Source organism: Sciurus carolinensis, chromosome 5 (genome assembly GCF_902686445.1).
Source record: "Sciurus carolinensis chromosome 5, mSciCar1.2, whole genome shotgun sequence".
NCBI lineage: Eukaryota > Metazoa > Chordata > Mammalia > Rodentia > Sciuridae > Sciurus > Sciurus carolinensis.
The window spans coordinates 142075866-142101505 of record NC_062217.1 but is presented as its reverse complement, the minus strand read 5'-3'; the positions used below and the strand labels follow the sequence as shown (position 1 = coordinate 142101505).

Sequence of the window (25640 nt, the reverse complement as noted above, 5' to 3'; positions counted from 1 at the left end):
TAGCCCTTATACATAAAACAATGTTTCTCCAGTAATGCCTCTCAAACACTAGAATATTTTCCTTGAAAATGAAAGTCTTTTGAAATATTCTAGGGTACTGTGCTAACATGCCTAACATGAAGTAGTTACCATAACACACATCTTGAATAACCAACACTCAGCAAGTAGCTTAGTAAATATACACACCTTCCCTTTCCTTTTTTTTTTTTTTTTCCCCCTCCCCACCACCCACCTCCCTTCCCAGCCGGCAATATTCATGCTATTCACCATTAAAACACCCTGTAAAGCACCTGAAGGCAGAGATTATAATTTTTTTTTTTCAAATGAGGAAAGGAGACTCCGAGAGAACAAGAAAGAGACCCCTCAGTGTCACACAGCTCAAAGGTGGTGGAATTGGGGTTGGAATGAGCTCTTCTGATGCCGCCGATTTGGATACGCAGTAGCTTCGCCACAGCTGCCTGGAGAACAATTTTTGCAAAATGAACAAAACCCAAACAATTTTAGTGATTGCGAATGTCCAACACACTGGCTGCTCACAAAACATCAAGGTCAAATTATTTTCTCTGGACACCCAATAAAAAACAGAAAAGAACTCAAAATTGGAGTCTCTCCCTTTTCTTCACCGCAGAAGTGAAAACTTGCTCCACTAACTCAAGATGCAAGTCCGGGGCTCACGTCCTTCCCTTTCTCCCCAGGGGAAGGAACGTCTCCGCGCCGTGCTGCCCGGGGCTGGAGAGGAAAAGCAAAACTGTCCTTCCTGCCCTTTCCAATGCGACTTTTCTGGTCATCCTGCCATACTCAGCTGCTGTGGTCCCTCACCTGGTTTCCTTAGCTCTCGGGAAGTGGTTTTCGAGTGTGGATGGAAGTTCGAATTGGAGTTTCTCTCGGGACCGGCGCTGAGTGGCGGAAGAGCACCATTCCACCATCTTTCTCCGCCCTCTCCCGGGGGAGAGCCAGTCTCGGAGAACGTCCAGTCGCCTCCTGCCACAGCGGCTGCTCCCGTTGCTTTTCTGGCCTGTCTTTGTGGGAATGAAGGAATAAAGTAATGGGCGGCAAGCAAGGGAAATCATAGACAGAACGATAGGCAGGTGCTTTGGTGAAGGATGGGACCCACCGCACAGAAGGGCCACAATGCACCGTGAGGCTCCAAATATCTCTGGAATGATGTGCATCACTAGATCACTAAAGGCAATGCATTACAAAGACATGTTTGCAAAGACATCGTGTACTTGTTCTGAATTGATTACTACAGTTATTTCTATTTTAAAATTCATTTTTAATGTATATACTTGCCAGGCAGGAGGCACACGCCTGTAATCCCAGTGGCTCAGGAGACTGAGGCAGGAGGATTCCAAGTTCAAAGCCAGCCTCAGCAATTTATCAAAATTTTAAAATAGACTAAAAAAGGGCTGGGGATATGGCTCAGTGGTTAAGTGTCCCTGGGTTCAATCCCCAGTTTCAAAAATAATCTTAATTCCGTTGCAAGGACTGAGGAAGTTGGGCCTTGGAGATGCAGACCTTTGGTCAAGAACACACAGATGGCAGGTGGGGTAGAGCTGAGGCTGGAAAGCATGTACCTTGCACTTTTCGCTCTACACAAAATACTTAACTTCATTGGGCTGCTCAATATTTACTGATTGTGTGCCATGATTCAACATTTCATGATTCAGACTGATCAGTGACTTTCAAAATAAACATAAGATTAGTTAATCATTATAGTACCAGTTGATTAAAAGGGAGGTCAGAGAAGTTTAGTTCTATAACTTTTAGAATTTCATTGGCCATACTACAAAAAGTGCATTACAGATTTCATGCATTTCCTATTAAAATTCCAATCACATTCTTCATAGAAATAGAAAAAGCAGTCATGAAATTCATTTCAGAAAAGACTCAGAACAGTCAAAGCAATCGCTAGCAAGAAAAGTGAAGCAGGAAGCATCACAATACCAGACCTTAAATTATATTACAGAGCTATAGTAACAAAAATGGCATGGTATTAGCACCAAAACAGACACATAGACCAATGATACAGAATGGAAGACCCAGAGACAAACCCACATAAATAGAGTTACCTTATACTAGACAAAGGTGCCAAAAACATACAATGGAGAAAAGATAGCCTCTTCAACAAATGGTGCTGGGAAAACTGGAGATCCATATGCAGTAAAATGAAATTAACCCTATCTCTCACCCTGCACAAAACTCAACTCAAAGTGTCAAGGACTTAGGTACTAGAACAGAGACCCTGCGCCTAATAGAAGAAGAAGTAGGCCCAAATCTTCACCATGTCGGCTCAGGAACTGACTTCCTTAACAAGACTCCTAAAGTGCAAGACGTAAAATCAAGAATCAATGAGTGGGCTGGAATCAAACTAAAAAGCTTCTCAGCAAAGTAAACAATAACGTGAAGAGAGAGCCTACAGATTGGGAGAAAATCTTTACCACACACACCTCACATAGATCACTAATCTCCAGGATGTATAAAGAACTCAAAAAGCTTAACACCAAAAATACAAAGAACCTTAAGAACTCAGTAGACACTTCACAGAAGAAGAAATACAATAAATCAACAAACATATGAAAAAATGTTCAACATCTCTAGCAATTAGAGAAATGAAAATCAAAACTACTCTAAGATTTCATCTCACTCCAGTCAAAATGGCAATTATCAATAATACAAGCAATAATAAGTATTGGTGAGGATGTGGGGGGAAAGGTACAATCATACATTGATGGTGGGACTACGAATTGGTGCAACCACTATGGAAAGCAGTATGTAGATTCCTCAGAAAACTTGGAATGGAACCACCATTTCACCCAGCTATCCCACTCCTCGGTTTATACCCCAAAGACTTAAAATCAGCATATTACAGTGATGCAGCCACATCAATGTTTATAGCAACTCAATTCACAAAAGCTAAACTATGAAACCAACCTAGGTGCCCTTTAACAGATGAATATATAAAGAAAATGTGGTACATGTGCATAATAGAATATTACTCAACCAATAAAAAGAATGAAATTATGGTATTTGCCTTAATAATGGAGAATATCATGCTAAGTGAAAAAAGGAAATCCCCAAAAACCAAAGTCTGAATGTTTTCTCTGATATTTGGATACTAATTCACAATAAGGAGGGAGGTTAGGGAAGAATAAAAGTACTCTGGATTAGATAAAGGAGAGTGAAGGGAAGGGAGGGGGAATAGGAATAGGAAAGATAATAGAATGAATCCAACACTACTATCCTATGTACATACATATTACATGATCAATGTAATTCTAGATTATGTACAACCAGAAGAATGAGAATATTTGAATAATATGTCAAAATATTCTACTTGCTGGGAACAGTAGCATATGCCTGTAATCCCAGCAGCTCGGAAGGCTGAGGAAGGAGGATAGTGAGTTCAAAGACAGCCTCAGCAACAGCGAGGTGCTAAGCACCTATCTCTAAATAAAACGCAAAACAGGGCTGGGGTTGTGACTCAGGAGTCTAGTGCTCCTGAGTTCAATCCCTGGTACCCAAAAAACAACAACAACAACAAAATACATTCTACTATCATGTATAACTAATAAGAACAAATTTTTAAAAAAGAAAAAAGAATTTCAATGATCTCTAGTCTTGGTAAGGCCTTTATCCAGAACAAAGAAGTTATTTTACTGCTTGACTCACAGAGCTCTAGATTCTAAAAGACCTGCACTGCCTTATTTTGTATAAAACAAACTCAGAGGCTCTCTTTAAAGCAATCATTTTACTTCTTGAGACATGGATATCTCTTCTCTGTCCCTCCATCCTTCTGCTGAAGCTTTTGCTTGGTCTTTCTCTTTATAGAGAAATGAATCAAGATAATTCGAGACAGAAGGGATTTCAGAGATCCACTAGGATAACCTCCATTTTATTTTCAGAGGTGAAGAATTAGTTACTCGGTGCATTAGTAGAATACCTTGTTTTGAAATCCAGATTTCATTCCCAGTTCAGTGTTTCTCACATCAAAGCCATTTCTTTTTTTCTTTTTCTTTTTTTTTTTTTTTTTTTTGTGCTGGTGGGGATTGAACCCAGGGCTTATACATGCGAGGTAGGCACTCTACCAGCTGAGCTATAATCCCAGCCCCCCAAAGCCATTTCTTATCACTACCCAAATGGATGGCCAGAAAAACGTCAGGTTGAAGCCTTCCCAGTGACAAAGTAATACAAACTTCCCTGTGGTACTAGGGATTGAATCCAGAGGCTCCCTACCACTGAACTATATCTCCAGCCCTTTTCATTTTTTATTTTGAGTCAGAGTCTCACTAAGTTGCCAAGGCTGGCCTCAAACTTGGAATCCTCCTGCCTCTGCCTCCACGTAGCTGGGATTACAGCTGTGCACCACAGTTCCCCCACTTTGTTTGTTTGTTTTGTGAGGGGTTCTCACTACATTCATTACCCAGGCTGATCTTGAACTGATGGGGTCAAGTAATCCTCCAGCCTCAGATTCATGAGTATCTGGGACTATGAGAGCACATCACCACGCTCGGCATAGAACTGTCTTTTTTAAAAACATTTATTCAGTCTTTTTTTCATTATCTTGCTTCTTACTTAAAGTTGGTCAACCAGATATTTTACGGTCATCAAATGTTTTTGGGTGCTCGCTTGGGCAGCACATATACTAAAATTGGAACGATACAGAGAAGATTAGCATGGCCCACAAGGATGAACGATTCGTGAATCGTTCCATATTTTTTTATACAATGGAATATTACTCAGCCATAAAGAATGATAAAATTATGGCATTTGCAGACAAATGGATGAAATTGGAGACTATCATGCTAAGTGAGATAAGCCAATCTCAAAAAACCAAAGGATGAATGATATCGCTAATAAGTGGATGATGACACATAATGGGGGGTGGGAGGGTTAGTGTTAGGGTTAGAGTTAGGGTTAGGGAGGGGGGCAAGAATGGAGGAAGGAAGGACTGTATAGAGGGAAAAGAGGGGTGGGAGGGGTGGGGGGAGGGAAAAATAACAGAATGAATCAAACAGCATTACCCTATGTAAATTTATGATTACACAAATGGTACGCCTTTACGACATGTACAAACAGAGAAACAACATGTATCCCATTTGTTTACGATAAAAAAAAAGAGCAAAAAAAATGTTTTTGGGGCTGGGATTGTGGCTTGGTGGTAGAGCGCTTGCCTTGCATGTGTGAGGCACTGGGTTCGAGTCTCAGCATCACAAACAGATAAATAAAGGTTCATCAACAACTAATGAAAATATTTAAAAAATATATTTTTGAATACTTTTTAGAAAAATTAACACATTAAAATGGAAGAGAGAGAATTTTGTGGCAAAATTTGTAAGAAAGAGTGACTATTCAGTTTTACATGTGAATACATCAGCAGTGAAATCTACATTCATAGGCACTTTGATTTACTATTTCTATGCATTAGTAACTATAGCCAGGCTCAGATTATTGGAATAATGCCATAGAATAAAAACACATTATTCATATATGAATACACAACCAGTGAAACTCCACATCATGTACAACCACAAGAATGGGATCCTAATTAGAATAAGTTATACTCCATGAATGTATAATATGTCAAAATACACTCTGTATCTAAAAAGAGCAAATAAAAATGAAAAATAAATAAAAATTAATCAAAAAACACATTAAAATAGAACAAAAAGGAATCTAGATAATCTTCAAGGAGATTAAAATAAATGATCATTCTTCTTTCACTTATTTTTTTATTGTTGTTTTTCTTGTGGTGCTGGGGATTGAACCCAGGGTCCTGTGCATGTGAGGCAAGCATTCTACCAACTGAGCTATCTCTCCAGTCCCTTCTTTCACCTATTATTAAAGTCTTAAAACATTACAATTGCAGAATTAGAGAAACTGCTTATAAAAAGTACTTGAATAAAGTTGTAGACTACTGGAACTAGAAGAGGATTCAGAAGTTCCAAATGCCTCTTTCTTTTCTGGTACGGAAGAGTGACTACCTTGAACAGTGTGTGGTGGAGAAAAGTCTGAATTCTGGATTCAGTCCACCTGGGTTTGGATATGAATTCTCTTTTCAGTGCATGTGTGACCTTAGATAAGTTGCTTCCCCGCCCATGCTTAAGTTTCAGAGCTTCAGTCCTTGGTCTGCCACTTCATTTTTCTGGGCCTGAGGTGAGACATCATCATGGCAGAAGGTGTGGCAGAAGAAAGCTGCTCAGGTCATGGTAACCGAAAATTGGCTAAAACTGTCTTTTAAATAAACTTTTTCACTGGAGTATAATATACATATAGAATGCTGCATACATTCTAAACGTGTAATTCAATGAGTTTCACAAAGTAAACATGTCTGTGTAACCAATACACAGATCATGACAAATAATTGTGCCAGACCCCAAAGTTTCCCTTAAGTCTCCTCCTACTCACTATATTCTCCACTCCCTAAACATAGCTGGTAATGTGCATAAGTTAATGTATTAGTCTGTCTTTTGTTGCCAAAACAATATACCTGAGGAAGGCTACTTATGAGGAAAAAGAGAGCAGGGAGGCTTCTCAGGAGGCTGAGGCAGAAGGATAGCAAGTTCAAGGCCAGCCTGAGCAACTTAGAAAGACTGTCTCCAAATAAAAAATTTTTAAAAAGTGGAGGTGGGGGATGTAGCTCAGTGCTAAAGCCCTTATCTAGCATGTGCCAGATCCTGAGTTCGATCCTCAATACCTGAAAGAAAGAAAAAGAAGAGAGAGAGTGAGATTGATTTATTTCACTCCAGTTTTGGAGGCTGAAAGTCCTAACAGCCTAGCACCAACTTCGTGAGGCCCCCAAGCAAATGGCAGAGTGTGTGAGGGAAGAAGGATCATACCTGAAAGAGGAAGTCAGAGGGTTATGTGGAACTAGTCTTGCTCTTTTTCGCAAAGTCCTCTCACAAAAACTTCCTTAATACCTTCTAGGGACAGCACCTTCAGTGACCTAAGGATCCCCCACTTGGGCCCCACCTCTTGAAGGTTCCAGATCACTTCCCAATATCATCATCTGAGAGACGGAGTGTCCAACACATGGACCTTTGGGGGACAAACTATGACAGTTAGTTTTGCCTGTTTGTGAACTTAATGTAAAATAGAATCATGCATTATGTATGTCTTATCAGCTAATTTATTTTATTTAATATTGTGTTTGTGAGATTCATTCATGTTGTTGCAAATACCAAGAGGTAAGTTATGTTTATGGCATTTTATTTTACAACTATTCCACAATTGATTTTCTTCATTTTATTGTCACTGACATTTGAATTTATTCTAGTTTGTAGCTATTGTGAATAGTGCTATTACTATCCTCTTACATTGTTTTTCAATATAAGGATTTTTGTTCAGTAAGTAAGCCTACAAGCACAATTGCTAGGTATGCATGTGTTCAGTTTTAGTAATACCACAATGAATTGTCCAAATGATTTAATAAATTTTTTATTTTACTGTGGGAGCACCTATTGATTTTCTTGCCAACACTTTGTATATTCAGTCATTTTTCATTTTAACCATTCTGATGGTTATGCAATAATATCTTGTTGTGGTTTTAATTTGCATTTCCATGAGGTTTCAGAATAATAAGCACTTTTTCAAAAATCAATGGCAATATCAAGTCTTTTGTGAAAGGCAGTATAGTTCAAATATAAACATACTGTTTATTTCAATTATATTAATATATAATTTATATATATGTTATGCTGCTTTTATATAATTTTTAACAACCATAAATGTATACAGAAGCACCGTGTACATAGAAATGACTGAACACAGTGGATACAGGACAAAGACACAACCCCACATAGGCTATGGCAGCAAGATCTTTCAGGAAAGAGAGAACAATGTGCACAGACTAGACCACTTGGGTGGACTATCTGAAACCACGGAGAAAGATCTTAAGTAGAGGAAAGAAAGTACTGAAGCAAGATGGAGGGGGTGGTGTTCATTATTATTTTGGTGCTGCCTACCACACCTTCTGCAAGCATGGTCTGCCCCAGTCACATGGACTTTATTTGGTGTCCTCCATGGTGTGGTGTGATCCAGCTGGCCCTGGTGAATCTCTGCATCAGACTGGACCACTGTGGAGGAATCACCTCTGACTGGGGAGGCATACTTGTGGCAATTGCAGCAGATGTTGAAGAACTGCATGGCAGAATCCATGAGAAAGAGGTCTCACTGTGGATATTAGTGGGAGATGGTGGAGTGTGATATGATGGTTCAGGTGTAAACAGCTGGGTTGCTCTTAGGAAGAATTTTTTAGGCAAAAAAAGACTTTCTCTACGGAAAGACAGGAATGTGTCAGCAGCAGTTCAGCACTAACTCCAGCAAAATGTAATGTATTTTCACAAGTTTCATCCTATAAGAGAAGAAGACAAAAATGCAGAAGTGTCTGGTGACCTGGACATGTACATACCTGGGTTACAGAACATAATATACATTGTAGCAAAACATCAGAGAAAAGAAAATCCTCAATATTCAGTGCAAAATCTTCCCCTTGGACACCCTTATTCCAAAAATGGAAGTATGTTACAGCCTAGATTTCTCATGACACTAATCATAAAATCCCAAAACACTGAGAGACTTAGGTCACTGGGTTTCTTTTTTTTCCCCTCACAATACTGTTGAAATAAACATATATATGGTAGAAATCTCATTTATTTTTTGCAAGTGGTTTTACTTTCTCTTATGTTGATAGTAATGTAAATTTCAAAATCAAGGATCATTTAAGTTATTCCCATTACATTACACTCTCTAGAATGTATAAGTAGTAGATAATTTCTTTGATGATTCACTTTACTCTTCTTTAAACTATATTATTTGTGCACAGTTTGATCCACAAAGATACTTTAAATAGAAACACACTTCTCTCTGTTAATGTTTCTATATACCAGCATACAAGAGAGAGATGAAAATTACTTCATGGCATCAATTAATTATAGTTGAATTTTAAAATGAGTACTATGTGGTAATTCAGTGGAGACTGGAATGGGTAGTCTTGTAGGGTTGAACCCTTCAATGTCTAGTGCCCTCTGGTTGATCCAAGATGGCGAACTAGAGGGAGGCTGTGTTCCTCCCTAACTCGGGTTTCAAACAGATATGTTTCTCTGTGAGGCAGTCTTTGCTGCTTATCAATCCCCTGCTGTTTACCCCATTTGTCTACTGTGATCACCTGCAGTCTGCCAGCATATAGACTACTTTTTAAGTGCAGATTGCTCACTGACTGGCACCTATCATCGGCCATTTGCCCATTTGCCTGCCTTTTGCCTAGCCATCACCTGCCTTTCACCTACTCATCACCCACTGCCCGAGGCCCACGTGCTGATCATCCACCCGTAGCCTGCAGACCAACCACAGACTGCCAGCGAATCGCCAGCTGCCTGCTGTTGCCTGGAAGTCCACTGTCACAGTACCCACAAGTTTGGTTACACGTGGCTGCCACCATTTTGAGACAACAGCCAGGACCTGCACAACCCCTGACTGGACTGACCAATCCCTGTCTCCAGGACCCCTCAGCTAGACCAACCGCACCCTACCTCCAGGACCCCCGGTCTACCACACCTACGCCCGGAGCTGCAGCTCCCCATTTGCCAACACATTTGGAAGCCAGTGCAGCCATCTTGGATTCTGAAGCTCCCATCTTTAGGGAGAGCAAATCCACCCTGAGACACCTGCTGGAGACTAGAAGCTCATTGTCAGGTACCTCTCATGCCTTAGGCTACTGAAGACTGGGAGGTTTGAATACTGTATGACTGTTATAGTGTAGATTTTTTTTTCTTTTTTTTTTTCCCCTTTTTGAAAATTTTTAAGTTTTTATTTCTTTACTTTTCTTGCTCTCTTTATTTTTCTTCTGTTTACCTGTTCCCTCAGAGTCTCTCCCTTTTCTCATGCTAACAACCAGCTTCTTTTGACTACACTTTCACTCTTTCTACGATCTAGAGCCCTCTGGTTGTGTGGGGCTATGGAAGTGGTTCAACTAACTGCAGATGCTCAGTAAAGAGGGATGTGTGAAGCCATCCTTATTTAGCAGAATCAAACTGGATTGAGTCATGGGACACAGAGGCCTGGCTTCCAGGAGCTAATAGCCATGGAGGTCTGTCCCAGATTGCCAGGAAGCATGTGATGCTGCGTAGGAGTGGTTCCCTGTCTCCTTCTGGAATATTCCCCCTAAGAGAATGGCTCCCCTAACTCCATCCTATCCTGTCCATACAGAAGAAGCACCTCCCAGTTCTTGCCCCCTTTACCTGTGTATTATAAATAAAAGAGAGTTGGGCAAGTTATTGTTGTTGTTAGAGACCAGAGCTGGTGTGACCAGACCTGTCATGCCCCTCTCATTTAAAAAGAGTATTGGCTCTTGAGTGTTCATTGAATAGATAAGTTTTTTGAGTAATTGAGTGATATACCGCCAACATCCTCCTCTGGCAGTTAACCCTTTTCTCATCCACCCAGGACATGGCAGAGAGGACCTCCACAGAGGGAAGTAGACATAGGCTATCACTTCTCACCTCTTCTCAACTTACCAGGAAATGCGGTGACCATTGGGGTCTTCAAACTCATTATCAGAAAAATGGTCTCTTTGAAATGCTGTCTTTGAGCCTCACATTCCAATTTCCTTATTGGCACCTTTCCCAAGAGTTTGAGTGTGGACCTTGTCACTGGAAGACAAGTTACAGAGGGGGCTCTGCCCAGCAGCGAGGCTGAAACTGACTCAAGCATATCCCCAGTGTCAACAAGCTGAAAGGTGTGGGAGAAGAAAGTTTGGCAGAGGTCTCAGGGATTTAGGCAACATGTCTTAGTCGAAGGCTCAGGCTAGTTCCATAATGCAAACCACAGACCAGTCGGTGCTAATCCTAAGTCTGATCCAGAACTACAAACTTCAGGGCAAAGCAGCTGTGAGAGTTCAAGGAAGCTATGTCACAGATCCTTGGTGTCAGCCAAAACAAAGTTTGTAATGGGTTTATAGAAATTTTATACTGAGGGCTGGGGAGGGCTGGGGATATAGCTTAGTTGGTAGAGTGCTTTCCTCGAATGTACAAGGCCCTGAGTTTAATCCCCAGCACCACAAAAAAAAAAAAAAAAAGAAAAGAAATTATACTGAACCTTAAGTCCCCTATCTGTGCATGAATCCAACTTTAGAAACTACCTGTGAGTCATCCTGAAAGGCTTTCAGTATAAGCTGAGTCTTTGGAATCAGGAAAAAAGCACCTGAGTCATCCAGCCTTTTCTTAATGACTCATTCATTGTAGAGCAGGAACTCCAGTTCTGTTGAGCAATAGAGACCTTTCACTTCTGTTCTCCCACCGTGGGAGAGTTTCACCTTCTAATAATGTTGGAATGGCTAATCCAGCTTCAATTTCTCATAGATATGAGTGATTAAACTTGAACAATTTATTCATAATAAAATTCACAGCCTGCATTGAAAAACCATTCAAATCAAGCAGATCCTAGAGGGGGTTACTGAAAAACAAAAAGGAGTGAAATCTCTAAGGGTCTAGCTTTTCAACTAAGAACAAGCCCCCAAATGCACTATTAAACTTTACATAAATGCCATGAGATCAAATAAAAAATCTAAAAACTCATGGTGGTCAAATAAATGTATTCTATCATCAAACTGATCCCACAAAGTCAACTTCCATTTCAGATGGCTTTCATCACGAATTCTATGAAATGGAAGAAGCAATACCAACCTTACAACAACTCTTCGGAAAGTAGAGAAAAAAAGAAACACTTTCTGATTTATTGTAGGACAGTATACTTCCCTGACACCAAATATGACAAAGAATTATATACCAACATGCCTCATGAGCATTTTAACAGTCTTTTTTAAACCCCATCCCCATCACACAAAGTCTTAATGAAACATAGTATGTTAATTCAGCAGCATATGGCAATGGTATTTGTCAACTGGAATGCAAGTTAACTCTTTCAAAAAGTTCAAATTTGAACTCCACTTTTGTTCACTAAATAAAGGAGATAGCCAGAAATGGAGACACATGCCCGTAATCCCAGCTATTTAGGAGACCAAGGCAGGATTTCAAGTTTGAGTCTGACCTCGTAAATTTAGTGAGACCCTGTCTCAAAACAAAAAATAAAAAGGGCTGAGAATGTAGCTCAATGGTAGAGCACCCCTGGGGTCAATCCCCAGGACCACAAAAAATAAAATAAAGGAGACAAAGCATAAATTCATCTCAAGCGACTCAATAAAATCACCTGAAAAAATTCATCACCCATTCATTATGGGGGGAAAAAACTCACAACAAAACGGAAATAGAAGAGAAGATCTTGTATGTGAACAAGTAGCTACATAAGGAGTTTTGAATTAGCATTATCTTTAAAGGTGAAACTTGGAAAATTGTCCCCACAAAAATAAGAAAAAGGTAGGAGCTCTTGTCACTTCTACTCAACATTGATAGAGAACTTAGAAAGTACAATATGGCAAAGAGAAAAAGATAAGAAGTATTGGAAAGGAAGAAGTAAAACTTTTCCTCTATGCAGAAGGCAAGAATTTATATAGAAAAAATCTAATAAATCCCAGTGGCTCAGGAGGCTGAGGTAGGAGGATTCAGAGTTCAATGCCAACCTCAGCAAAATTGAGGCAATAAGCAACTCAGTGAGACTCTGCCTCTAAATAAAACATAAAATAGGACTGGCGATGTGGCTCAGTGGTCGAGTGCCCCTAAGTTCAATTCCTGGTACCCTCCCCCCAAAAAAATAAAGAAAAAGAAAATCTAATAAATTCACTTTTTAAAACCATCTGTATTAAAGCACTTGCAGGATTTGTTTAAATCAGGTATGTATGACACAGAAATGACTATCATATAAAAAGTGGTTTTCACTCACTGTTCCCCATAAACAGGAGACACAGTACACAATGCAAGTCCACCCACCAGGGGAACACCCAGGTCAAGTGAAGCAGTACAGGTTGAGGGGGGAAATGGGTAAAACCCTTGAATGCAGATTTCGCAGAAAGGAATGGGCAAGAGGGGGAAAGTATACCCAGTAATCAGGCGTTTGAATAACTTCAGGAGATTCTGTGGTGTAGAACTGCTCCTTGTTACCTGCCACCCAGCCTTAGAATGGGACAGAGGATATTGCCTCCTGCGGTATAAGAACCAAATAGAGGGAGCAGATGGGTGTACGGACTCAAGATTGGTTGGTCTGCATTGCATCAAAGGTGAGCTTGCAGGCAAGTCATTTACTTTCTCCAGGAATAAGCTAAAATCTGGGGAAGGAAGAGCTGTGAGTCTACAGATGTTGAAAAGTCATAAAATACAGAAAATAAAAGCCATGATTAATACAATTAAGCCTCTAATGGTTTGACATCATATAAGGAAATTTGAGGTGACAATAATGGTGGCTTTTATAGAGTAGGTCATAAGTTGCCCTCATAGTGTAGAAAATATTTTATTATGAGAATAGAAAGAAGGAACACAAGTAGAGGTATAAAGAATTCTTTTTACCTTGTCCATAACAAATTTCCCATTGATATGGCATTAGGCAATAAAATAGAACTAAAATTTTGGGTGTTCTTTAATAATATCTTGGCAGAATTGTGAAGTGAAAATATGTGTTTGACAATATTATGTTCATTGATGGAGATCATTAACTGTTAAGTTAGTAAAGTACATGTAAAAATTGTGTGGTACTTGAATATAACCAAAGGGAAGGAATAGTTATGGTTAGAGATTCAGGGAGAAGGTTATGGTGACAGCTGAAGAGGTGGAGAAGGCACAAGGGAGTTGGTGGTTCTCTCCTCAGAGGGTCAAGCGGTTGATATGAAGCAGGTGCTCTCTGGGGAAAGCAATAATGTCCACTAATTTTTAGAATGGCACAGATAGCATTGATCTTGTCTTAGTCCATCTGGGCTGCTATAACAAAAATCCCATAGATTGGGTGATTTATACACAACAGAAATTTATTTTTCACAGTTCTGGAAGCTGAAGAGTAGAAGACCCAGGTACCAGCAGATTTGGCATCCGGTGAGGATTTGGCATCCTGGGTTCATAGATGGCTATCTTCTTGCTGTGTCTTCACATGATGGAAGAGGCAAAAGAATTCTCTATAGAGTCTTGTGTAAGGTAATCCCAATTACCTCCCAAAGGCCTCACCTCCAAGTACTCTCACACTGGGAATTAAAGTTTCAGCATATGGATTTGGAGGGGAAAATAAACATATAGCGACCTCTACAATGTTTTCCTTTAGGCACCGGAGTATAGGATGTATATTTGGGTAGAGAGCAAGGAGTATACCAGGATCATGGGCTAAGCAGACAAGTATAGGAACACAGCAGGTCCCTAATATCAGAGAGGAAAAAAGCAATAAAAATCCTATGCCCTGTTTGTGTCTTAGGAGAGTGTTACGGTTTAGATGTGAAGTGTTCCCCAAAAGCTCACATATGAGACCATACAAGAAGACGATATAGGAAGGAGAAATGATTGGGTTTTGAATGTTTTAACCTAATCAGTGAATTAATCGCTGGTGGGATTAACTAAGTGGTAACTGGAGGTAGGTAGGGTGTGGCTGGATGAGGTGGGAATTGGGGCGTGGCTTTGGGGTATATATATTTGTATCAGGAGTCTCTCTCTCTCTCTCTCTCTGTTTCCTGATCACCATGATGTAAGCTGCTTCCCTCTACCACCCTCTCCCACCAAAATGTTCAGCCTCACCTTAAACCCTGAAGAATGAAGCCGGCCTTCTGAGGACTAAGACCTCTGAAACCATGAGCCCTCAAATAAACCTTTCCTCCTTTACAGTTGTGCTGGTCAGGTCATTTAGTCACAGTAGTGAAATAGCTGACTAAAACAGAGAGGAAATCCATGGTGTAATTGGGGCAAAGGTTTTAGTATCTAGGATGAAGTCATCTCTGATTAAGGGCTAAAAACATCTTCAATCCAGAAGTGAAGTCATTTCTAAAGGTGAGTTCTGGAGCTGGGATGATGTCATTTGAGGTGATATCATTTCCAGGAGTAAGCTCCTGGGCCAGGGTGAGGTCATCTGGGATGTAGTAATAGAGTATCCTTTCCAAGTACTTACCCTCTCTAGCAGATGTGGGTCTTAGTATTTGCCAAGTTTGGCTAAAACAGTGACCTATTTGGAGGCTTTAGACTTTCAGATTATAAATCAACTAAAACATCCAAACTGGTATGCCTTTACACCATGTACAAACAGAGAAACAACATGTATCCCATTTGTTTACAATAAAAAAAAAATCCAAACCAATGGTAATAAGCCCATAATAATGGTGTATATTTGAACTTTTCAGGTTTTTGGCGCGCGCGCGTGTGTGACAAAATACTTGAGACAATCAATTTAAAAAGAGAAAATATTTATTTTGGCTCATGGTTTTCAGACATTGTAGTTAGCTTCCTTGCTTTTGGGCCTGTGGCAAGGCAGAACATCATGGAGGGGAGCATATGGTAGAGCAAAGCTGCTCAACTTCAGATGGTCAGGAAGCAAAGAAAAAGATGAAGGGGCCCCAATATCTCCTTTAAGGGCACACCCCCATGACCTGATTTCCACTAGGTTCTACCTCCTAAATGTTCTACCAGCTCCTAACAGCACTGTCAACTGGGGTCTAAGCCTTTAGCACACAATCCCTTGGGGGTCATTTAAGATCCAAACCATAATAAGTTTATGCTCAATTGGGTCCCCTATCAGATAAGCAGCTGCCTGACCCATGCGATACTTCCCAGGAGAGTAATGCACCCTCTATCTGGCCTCCAGCCCCCATGAGATGAGGTCAAAACAAAAAAATGTATAAAAATAAGGGTCGATAGTCTTAAAATAGCCTCATATATGAGTTTTTATTGCATGAAGGTAAGACACATTTCCCTTTAAATACAGGAAAAAGTGATTGAGAAATTTTAAAGTTGGTGTGAGTCAGCCACTGGGCCTTGAATTGAAAGAGATTAAGGCCTGGGGCATGATAAGGCCTATTTAGGGATCTATTTGCTGAACTGGAATTTGAAAAGAAGTTGTTTAAGATCATTCTCCCAGTTAAAACTGGCTATCAGCAACCTGCAGGGGCATGAAATTTCTATTGAATGCCTTTTTCAAGAGCCCGGTATTACATATTTTCAGAAGTGAAATATATGCCCTGATTACTATTAGTACTGTGTATAACTCTGAATTGAGTGTCTTGGCAGTCAGTATTACCCTATGAACATGTATGATTACGTGAATGGTGTGAATCTACATAGTGTACAACCATAGAAATGAAAAGCTGTACCCCATTTGTGTACAATGAATCAAAATGCTGTGTGAAAAAATAAAAAATTTTTTAAAAGTGTGTCTTGGCAAGATCATGTATTGTGTCCTTATTACACATACAGACATATGTGATTTTAACTTATATTTTGGGTATCTGGGAAGCAAGACATTTCTAGAATTCTTTAGTCTAACAGAATCAATTCTTTTTTTTTTCCCCCTTTTTTTCTTTTTTTTTTTCTTTTTTTCTTGTACTGGGAATTGAACTCAAGGACACTTAACCACTGAGCCACATCCCCATCCTTTTTATTTTTTATTTGGAGATAAGGTCTCACTAAGATATATAGGGCCTCTCTAAGTTGTTGAGGTTGGCCTCAAACTTAAATCCTCTTGCCTCAGCCTCCTGAGTCACTTGGACTACAGTTGTGCATCACCACACCCAGCTCAGGGGTCAACTCTTAGACAATGCCAAAGAGTTTACAATAAATGTGAACATGGGATTATTTGTTAGCCAAGGCTTCTAGAACTAAGATAACTGCCTGAAGTTTGGCCATTTTTGTTGACCCTTGTATTGTCTTTTATTAGGAACATCCTGGATAAGGAATGGAAAGCAGCCATGTTCCACTGAGCTCCACCATTTTTGCAATTGTGGCAATACCATTTGTATAATCGTGAAGTCCCATTGCCATTCACTCAGTTATCTCTTTTTTTAAATTTTTTTTCAGTACTGGAGATTGAACCCAGGGGTGCTCTACCACTAAGCTACATCCCTAGTCTTTTTTATTTTGAGAAAGGGTCTTGCTAAGTTGCTGAGGCTGGCCTCAAACCTGCAGTCTCCTGCCTTTGCTTCCAGAGTATCACTCAGTTGACCATAAGAGGTTCTCCAGCCAGCCAAGGTATCTTGGAGAGGGGTGACATGACCTAGTACACTAACATCTTGCAAGAGAATGAGGACAAGGATGGCCATCCCCTCCTTCAGGTAGACTATGCCCGAGAGCCCAGCTGTTACTCCATTCTATTTTAAGGAGGGCTTGGTAGCATGCTGAGCTTGTGTGGAGTTATTTTTACAACAAGCATAATGGGCAGTTGGGTATGGAGGGTCCTAGGCTCAGTGTCTATGGGTGTCTCTATTTCTGGGAGTGACCAATATGAAGTAAGTTTTTAATTGTTAAAATGGTGTATAGCAAGCGGCCGATAGGTGCAGTTTTGGCGTCAGAAGCCCTTGGGCAACTTATGAACATTATAGGTAGTCCAGAGACTCAGAGATATGAGAAGAGATGGTCAAAGCCTCTACAGTGAGGTCTCTGAGAACATTAATAGAAGTGCCTGTTGATTTTAATTGGGACAAATTTTATTCTTTTGTTGGGAGAAAAAAACATTTAAAGTGCACTGATTTATAAGTAGTAGCATCAGTGAGATTAAGTAAAATTTGTGAATAAGGAACATGTTACAACAAAAATCCAAAAGGAATTAAAAGATATCATATTATTAGTATGTACAATAGGAGTATATCAAACAAAAAGTTGTTATGGGCTGAATTATTCCCCCTCAACTTCATATGTTGATGTTACAACCCCCAGTCTCCAATCCTTCATAATGTAAATATTATTTTATCATCTTTTTGGGGGGTGCTGGGGATTGATCCCAGAGGTGTTTTACCACTGAGCTACATCACCAGCCCTTTTCTTTTTTTTTTTTTTTTTATTTTGAAACAGGTTCTTGCTAAGTTGCTAAAGCTGGCCTTGAACTTATGGACCTCCTGCCTCAGGCTTCCAAGACACTGGGATCACAGACAGACATATGCCACCATGCCTCATTCACTGTTTTTTGATCAAACTGAAACAGCTGTATGGTGACCCACTGAGAGGTCATTGATTTTTCCTGGTTCTATAATTCACTGGCTATTTCCCCTAGTGATATTCAGGTTGCCGTAAATGTTATAGCTGAAAGATATATTAAAATACCTAAGCACCATAAATGATTTTTGCTCTTTGTAAGCATTAAAAAAATCCAAATGCAAAGTATTTAAAAGTTAGGATTTCTGCTATCTTACAATTTGTATTTTGAGGCTAGACAGAACATGAACACACGCACACACACATGCTCAAAAATGATAAGCAACATACTGTCAATTTTAAGTGAGTCATCACAAATAAATACAACAAATCTAATTAGATTCAGCTGATTAGAATCTACAAGGGATTCATCAAACAAATCATCTGAGGCAATGTTGACTTTAAATAAGGAACCGAGGGATGCTACAATGTAGATCGGCCTAAGAAATTGATGGGTTAGGGATCCAGAGGAATGGTGAAGACAAAGAGATGGACTGGATCCACATGAACGGGCATGGAAAGTGGGTAGAAGGGTGCAAGTAATTCACAAGAGGCTCCTGGAGGTTGAATTTGAATCCTGAATGACAATTGTGGATACAACAAAAAATAGTGAGGAGTAGGATCATGAGCAGCAGTAAAGATTTGATAAATCAAGCACACAGTGCTGCAGAGGAAACAAAGAAATAGGCAATGAACTCTTGAAGGCTGCTGAGGCAGAGATGCTCCTTTACATTTTCGAAAGTTAGTTTTTAGGGAGGCAATATTTTTAAGTAACTTGTGAAGATTTCCTAGATGACGAATCAAAAAGAGAAAGTCTTGTAGAGCTGAAAAGGAAAGAATAATTCAGTAATTTACTCAGCAACATTGATTGGCATCTACTATGTGCCAGGCACTTTGCCAAACACAGGGGAAAGATAAAAATAACACCCCTGATACTAAAAAACATATAATCATGCCAAATAATACTTTATTCTGAGCATAATCAGAATTTAAGGTAAGAGATTAGAAAGATTGCCAGAGGCAATATTCATCTTCTATACTTACACTTCATTTTACCACTTGAAAAGCATTGTCAGTACCATTATCCAGTTCATTTTCTCACCATGAGCCTCAGGGAAATCCAGACATATATTACTGCAAATCCTCTTTTTTAATTGAGGAAATGACTGTTCAAAAGGCATTCTACTCACCTAAGATTCCAATTAATGAAGGTACCAGAACTTGGTCTCTGTGGCTCTGGGGTGACTCTATAGATGAACATCTAGAAGTGACTGAAAGAGTAAATGGATCCACTCTTTTAACTGTATAAAGAGGAAACTAGACCAGAGAGGTTAACAAACACTCCCAAAAGCAAGTTCAATTATCATTACTTGGACAAAGTTTACAAGACAGATTGCCCTTGGGTAATTTAGTGAACTGTGTCTGTGATTTCTACCACACTCAATCATTATAACATGAGGATCTCTACTATAGTGCTCTGTCCTCCTCTTCCAGATTATTCTTTCCTGGCATCCTCTGGTATCCAGAATCATCCTATCTTAGCACTTCAGATTGAGGCTTCTCAATCTTATGCTGATGCCCTTAGCTTCATTCAAAGAAATATAAGTAATATGATCAACAGATCACAAAAGGCCAGGCTTGGTGACACGCCTATAATCTAAATGATTTAGAAGGCTGAAGCAGAAAGATCCCAAGTTCAAGGCCAGCCTCAGCAATTTAGCAAGGCCTTAAGCAACAAACTGAGACCCTGTCTCAAAATAAATAAAAAAGTTCTGGGGATGAGGCTCAGTGGGAACATGCTCCTGGGTTCAATTCCCAGTGCCAAAAGAGAGAGAGAGACAGAGACCGCTAAAGTATTCACAGAAAGGTCTGCCTACTTTTGGCAGGAATGTAAATTGGTGGAACCATTGTGGAAAATAATACTAGTTTTCTAAAGAAATTTAAGCCAGAAACATCATATGACTTGGAACTCCCTCTTCTGGTTATATACCCAAAGGAATGTAATCACCTCCTCATAAAGATATTTGCATACCCAAGTTCATCACAATATTATTGACAATAGCCAAGATATAGAAACAACCTAAGTGGCCATGATGGGTGACTGCATAAAGAAATTGTTTTATATATATAATATATATACATAAAGTGTACGTACACTGTATTATATATTTATATTTATATATATTCACATAACATATATATTATTCATGTAAAAAAAGGAAGAGATCCTGACATTTGTCACAACATGGATTTAACTAGAGGACTTTATGCTAAGTGAAATAAACCAGATATGAATAGAAAAATACTTCCCGATCTTGCTTGTATTTGAAACTAAAAAAAAAAACTTCAAACACATAGAGAATAGAAAGGTGGTTAGCAGAGGCAGTGGAGTAGGGGAAACGGAGGTCAAAGGGTACAAAGTATCAGTTATGTAGATGACCCTAGCCATCATAGACACAGCATAAAGACTACAGTTAATAATATTTTACTGTATACTAGAAATTTGCTAAGTAAGTAAATCATAGGTACTTTGATTTTTTTTACCACAAAAAAGTAACTATATGAAATAATGGATAAGTAAATTTGCTTGACTGTGGTCATTGTTTCAAATGTGCACGTATAATAAAACATCACCAGCTGGGGTTGTGGCTCAGAGGAAGAGCACTTGCCTGGCATGTGTGAGGCACTGGGTTCAATTCTCAGCACCACATATAAATAAATAAAGGCCCATGAACAACTAAAAAGTACTTTTAAAAAAATCAGGGAAGTTTCAAGATGGCGGACTAGGGGGCAGCTGCATTTCACGTTGCTCCAGGACGCAAGATTCAAAAGAGGAGATAGTGAGAGACTTGGGACCAACTCAAAGCCGCCGGGTGAGTCTCTCCCATTGGGGAGGCATCCTGGATGGGGCGGTAGCCCCGGAACGCAGGGAACTTTGTGAAGTAGAGTTGCTCGGCGAGACGCCCCTCCCCCCACAGGAGCGGTAAACACGGACAACTGGGATCATCGTAGAGGAGGCGGCTCAGCACAGCGCTTGGACTCGGAGCAACCACTGGGGCTCCGGGCGGCTGCCTGAGGAGGAGCTGCGTGGCGAGCTGTTTAGACCCAGAACGACTGCTTCTGAACACCGGGGGGTTGCCCAGAGGAAGAGGAGAAGCGCAGCAGATCGCTTGGTCTAGGAGTGACTGCATCAGAGCCACAGGCCATTGCCAGAGGAGGAGCTGCATGGCAAGCTGTTTGAACTCAGAGAGAGCGCTCCTGAACACCGGGAGGTTGCCCAGAGGAAGAGGAGGAGCGCGGCAGGTCACTTGGTCTAGGAGTGACTGCATCAGAGCCACAGGCGGTTGCCAGAGGAGGAGGCAAGTGGTGAGTTGATTAGACTAAAAGCGACCCCTCCTGAACACCAGTGGCCTGCCTGGAGGAGGAGCGTGGTGGGTCACTTGGTCTCAGAGTCACTGCTCCTGAACACCCGGGGGGCTACCCCGAGGAGGAGGTGGAACAGGGTGGGTCATTTGGACTCGGAGTGACTGCCTAGGGCTACGGGTGGTTGGCGGGAGGAGGAGACACGAAGTGAATTGCTTGGGCTCCTACTGACTGCGTCGGAAACCCGGCCGCTGTCCGGAGGAGGAGGTGTGTGGCGGGTCTCTGGGTCTCGGAGCTATTGTACGGGGCTCCAGGTGGTGGCTCAGAGGAGGGGCCGCATAGCCAGGCGATTAGGTGCAGAGCAGGCTCCCAGGAGCTAGGTGGCTTCTTGCTGGAAGAGCCGCACAGAGACACGCCTAGGGGTGGAGCGAAGTATCCAGGACTGCGGGCAGATTCTCTGGGAGAGGCAGCCTAAGGAGACTCGCCTGCGATAGGTGAGGCTCCCAGGCCCAGGAGGTAGGTCCGGGCCCCTGGGAACGTTGCAGAGGAAGACAGCCCAGCCCAGGCAGTAGTTGTAGATTGAGGGGAACCTCTAGGAGGGGAACTGATCAGCGAGACGTCCCCACCGAGTGAGTCTTCCCTGCCGGGTGAGGTTTTCCCACAGGGACGGTAAAACCAGAGACACAGGCACAAACAGGACTTGCCTCAGCCCACAGCCTAGTTCCCCGTTGGATGACCATTGGTCAACAAGTGGAGGCACCTCTGCCCACTAGCAGGGAATATACGCCACCTGAGGATCACCACCCCTAGAGAGGCAGCTTCTTCGTGGAGCTCCGCATTATCAACTTCCTCCAAGACTTCAGGCTACTGAAGGATAAAAGGGGATATACTAGCAATCTTCAGGGACATTATAAGTCGATAGAGGAAATCTGTAATATCTTAATGACCCACTGATTCCTGAACAATATGAGAAAACAAGGGAAGAAAATGCCCCAAACAAATCTAGACGTTACATCAATAAAATCCAACGACAGCATGGCAGAAGAAATGACAGAAAGGGAGTTCAGAATGTACATAATTAAAATGATCAGGGAAGCAAACGATGAGATGAAAGAGCAAATGCAGGCATTGAATGATCGCACCAATCGACAGTTAACAGAGCAAATTCAGGAAGCAAAAGATCATTTCAATAAAGAGTTAGAGATATTGAAAAAAAACCAAACAGAAATCCTTGAAATGAAGGAAACAATAAACCAAATTAAGAACTCCATAGAAAGCATAACCAATAGGATAGAACACCTGGAAGACAGAACTTCAGATATTGAGGACAAAATATTTAACCTCGAAAGCAAAGTTGAACAAACAGAGAAGATGGTAAGAAATCATGAACAGAATCTGCAAGAACTATGGGATATCATGAAAAGACCAAATTTGAGAATTATTGGGATTGAGGAAGGCTTAGAGAAACAAACCAAAGGAATGAATAATCTATTCAATGAAATAATATCAGAAAATTTCCCAAATCTGAAGAATGAAATGGAAAATCAAGTCCAAGAGGCTTATAGGACTCCAAATACACAAAATTACAACAGACCCACACCAAGGCACATTATAATGAAAATACCTAACATACAAAATAAAGTCAGAATTTTAAAGGCTGTGAGAGAAAAGAACCAAATTACATTCAGGGGGAAACCAATACGGACATCAGCAGATTTTTCAATCCAGACCCTAAAAGCTTGAAGGGCCTGGAACAACATTTTTCAAGCTCTGAAAGAAAATGGATGCCAACAAAGAATCTTATACCCAGCAAAACTTACCTTCAAATTTGACGATGAAATAAAATCATTCCATGATAAACAAAAGCTAAAAGAATTTACAAAAAGAAAGCCAGCATTACAGAACATTCTCAGCAAAATATTTCATGAGGAAGAGATAAAAAACAAAGAAGCATATCAGCAAAGGGAGGAATTACCCTAAAGGAACTGTCAAATAAAGGAGGAACCAAGATGTGTCAAAAAATAAATAAATAAATAAATAAAATTTTAAAAATGAACCAAATGACTGGGAATACAAATCATATCTCAATAATAACCCTGAATGTTAATGGCCTGAATTCATCAATCAAAAGACATAGACTTGCAGTTTGGATTAAAAAGAAAGATCCAACAATATGTTGCCTGCAAGAGACTCACCTCATAGAAAGAGATACCCATAGACTAAAGGTGAAAGGATGGGGAAAAACATACCATGCACATGGACTCAGCAAAAAAGCTGGAGTATCCATCCTCATTTCAAATAATGTGGACTTCAAGCCAATGTTAGTCAGAAGGGACAAAGAAGGACATTTCATACTGCTTAAGGGAAGCATAAATCAGCAAGATATAACAATCATAAACATCTATGCCCCAAACAGTGGCTCATCCATGTATGTCAAACAAATCCTTCTCAATTTTAGAAACCAAATAGACCATAACACAATAATACTAGGGGATTTTAACACACCTCTCTCACCACTGGACAGATCTTCCAAACAAAAATTGAACAAAGAAACCATAGATCTCAATAACACAATCAATAATTTAGACTTAACAGACAATTATAGAATATACCATCCAACCAAGAGCGAATACACTTTCTTCACAGCAGCACATGGATCCTTCTCTAAAATAGATCATATATTATGCCAATAAGCTAATGTCAGCAAATACAAGAAGATAGAGACACTACCTTGTATTCTATCAGATCATAATGGATTGAAGTTAGAAATAAATGAAAGAGTAAAAAACAGAAACTACTCCAACACCTGGAGATTAAACAATATGCTACTATATGATGAATGGATAACAGAAGATATTAGGAAGGAAATTAAAAAATTCTTAGAGGTAAACGAGAACAAAGAAACATCATATCAAAATCTCTGGGACACTATGAAAGCAGTACTTAGAGGAAGATTTATTTCATGGAGCGCATTTAATAAAAGAAGTAAAACTCAAAAAATAAACGACCTAACACTACAGCTCAAAGCCCTAGAAAAAGAAGAACAGACCAACACCAAAAGTAGTAGAAAACAGGAAATAGTCAAACTCAGAGCTGAAATCAACGAAATTGAAACAAAAGAAACAATACAAAAAATTGACAAAATAAATAGTTGATTCTTCGAAAAAATTAACAAAATTGATAAACCTTTAGCCACACTAACAAAGAGAAGACGAGAGAAAACCCAAATCACTAAAATTCGGAAGGAACAAGGAAATATCACAATAGACACGACTGAAATACAAAACATAATTAGAAGCTATTTTGAAAATCTATACTCCAACAAAATAGAAAATTTCGAAGACATCAACAGGTTTCTAGAGACATATGAATTGCCTAAACTGAACGAGGAGGACATACACAATTTAAATAGACCAATTTCAAGTAATGAAATAGAAGAAGTCATCAATAGCCTACCAACAAAGAAAAGTCAAGGACCAGATGGGTTCTCAGCCGAGTTCTACAAAACCTTTAAAGAAGAGCTCATTCCAATACTTCTCAAAGTATTCCATAAAATAGAAGAGGAGGGAACCCTCCCAAACTCATTCTATGAAGCCAATATTACCCTGATACCTAAACCAGACAGAGACACATCGAGGAAAGAAAATTTCAGACCAATATCCTTAATGAACATCGAAGCAAAAATTCTCAACAAAATTTTAGCAAATCACATACAAAAACATATTAAAAAGATAGTGCACCACGATCAAGTGGGTTTCATCCCAGGGATGCAAGGTTGGTTCAACATTCGGAAATCAATAAATGTAATTCACCATATCAATAGACTGAAAGTCAAGAATCACATGATTATTTGAATAGATGCAGAAAAAGCATTTGATAAAATACAGCACCCCTTCATGCTCAAAACACTAGAAAAAATAGGGATAGTGGGAACATTCCTTAACATTGTAAGGGCCATCTACGCTAAGCCCATGGCTAATATCATTCTAAATGGTGAAAAACTGAAAGCATTCCCTCTAAAAACTGGAACAAGGCAGGGATGCCCTCTTTCACCACTTCTATTCAATATTGTCCTTGAAACTCTAGCCAGAGCAATTAGACAGACCAAAGAAATTAAAGGGATACGAATAGGAAAAGAAGAACTCAAACTATCCCTATTTGCTGATGATATGATTGTATACTTAGAGGAACCAGGAAATTCCACCAGAAAACTTTTAGATCTCATAAGTGAATTCAGTAAAG

At 40.0% G+C, this 25640-nt stretch overlaps 1 protein-coding gene and 1 pseudogene across 2 annotated transcripts in view; one reads left to right on the top strand and one right to left on the bottom strand.

The window, feature by feature from the left end:
• The window catches only part of LOC124984715 (cytochrome P450 2C18), a 28746-nt gene extending 27778 nt beyond the window's left edge, over nt 1-968 (bottom strand). Inside the window, exon 1 of one of the 2 annotated variants that reach the window (XM_047552683.1) lies at nt 820-968. The gene's annotated coding sequence lies outside the window, so the exon portion shown is untranslated. Of the gene's footprint in view, nt 1-267; nt 792-819 lie in introns of those variants that run through there. The other variant, XM_047552684.1, reaches the window with a different exon arrangement.
• A 3653-nt stretch (nt 969-4621) lies between these two features.
• LOC124985970 (uncharacterized) lies at nt 4622-4720 on the top strand (annotated as a pseudogene).
• The last annotated feature ends 20920 nt before the right edge of the window (nt 4721-25640 follow it).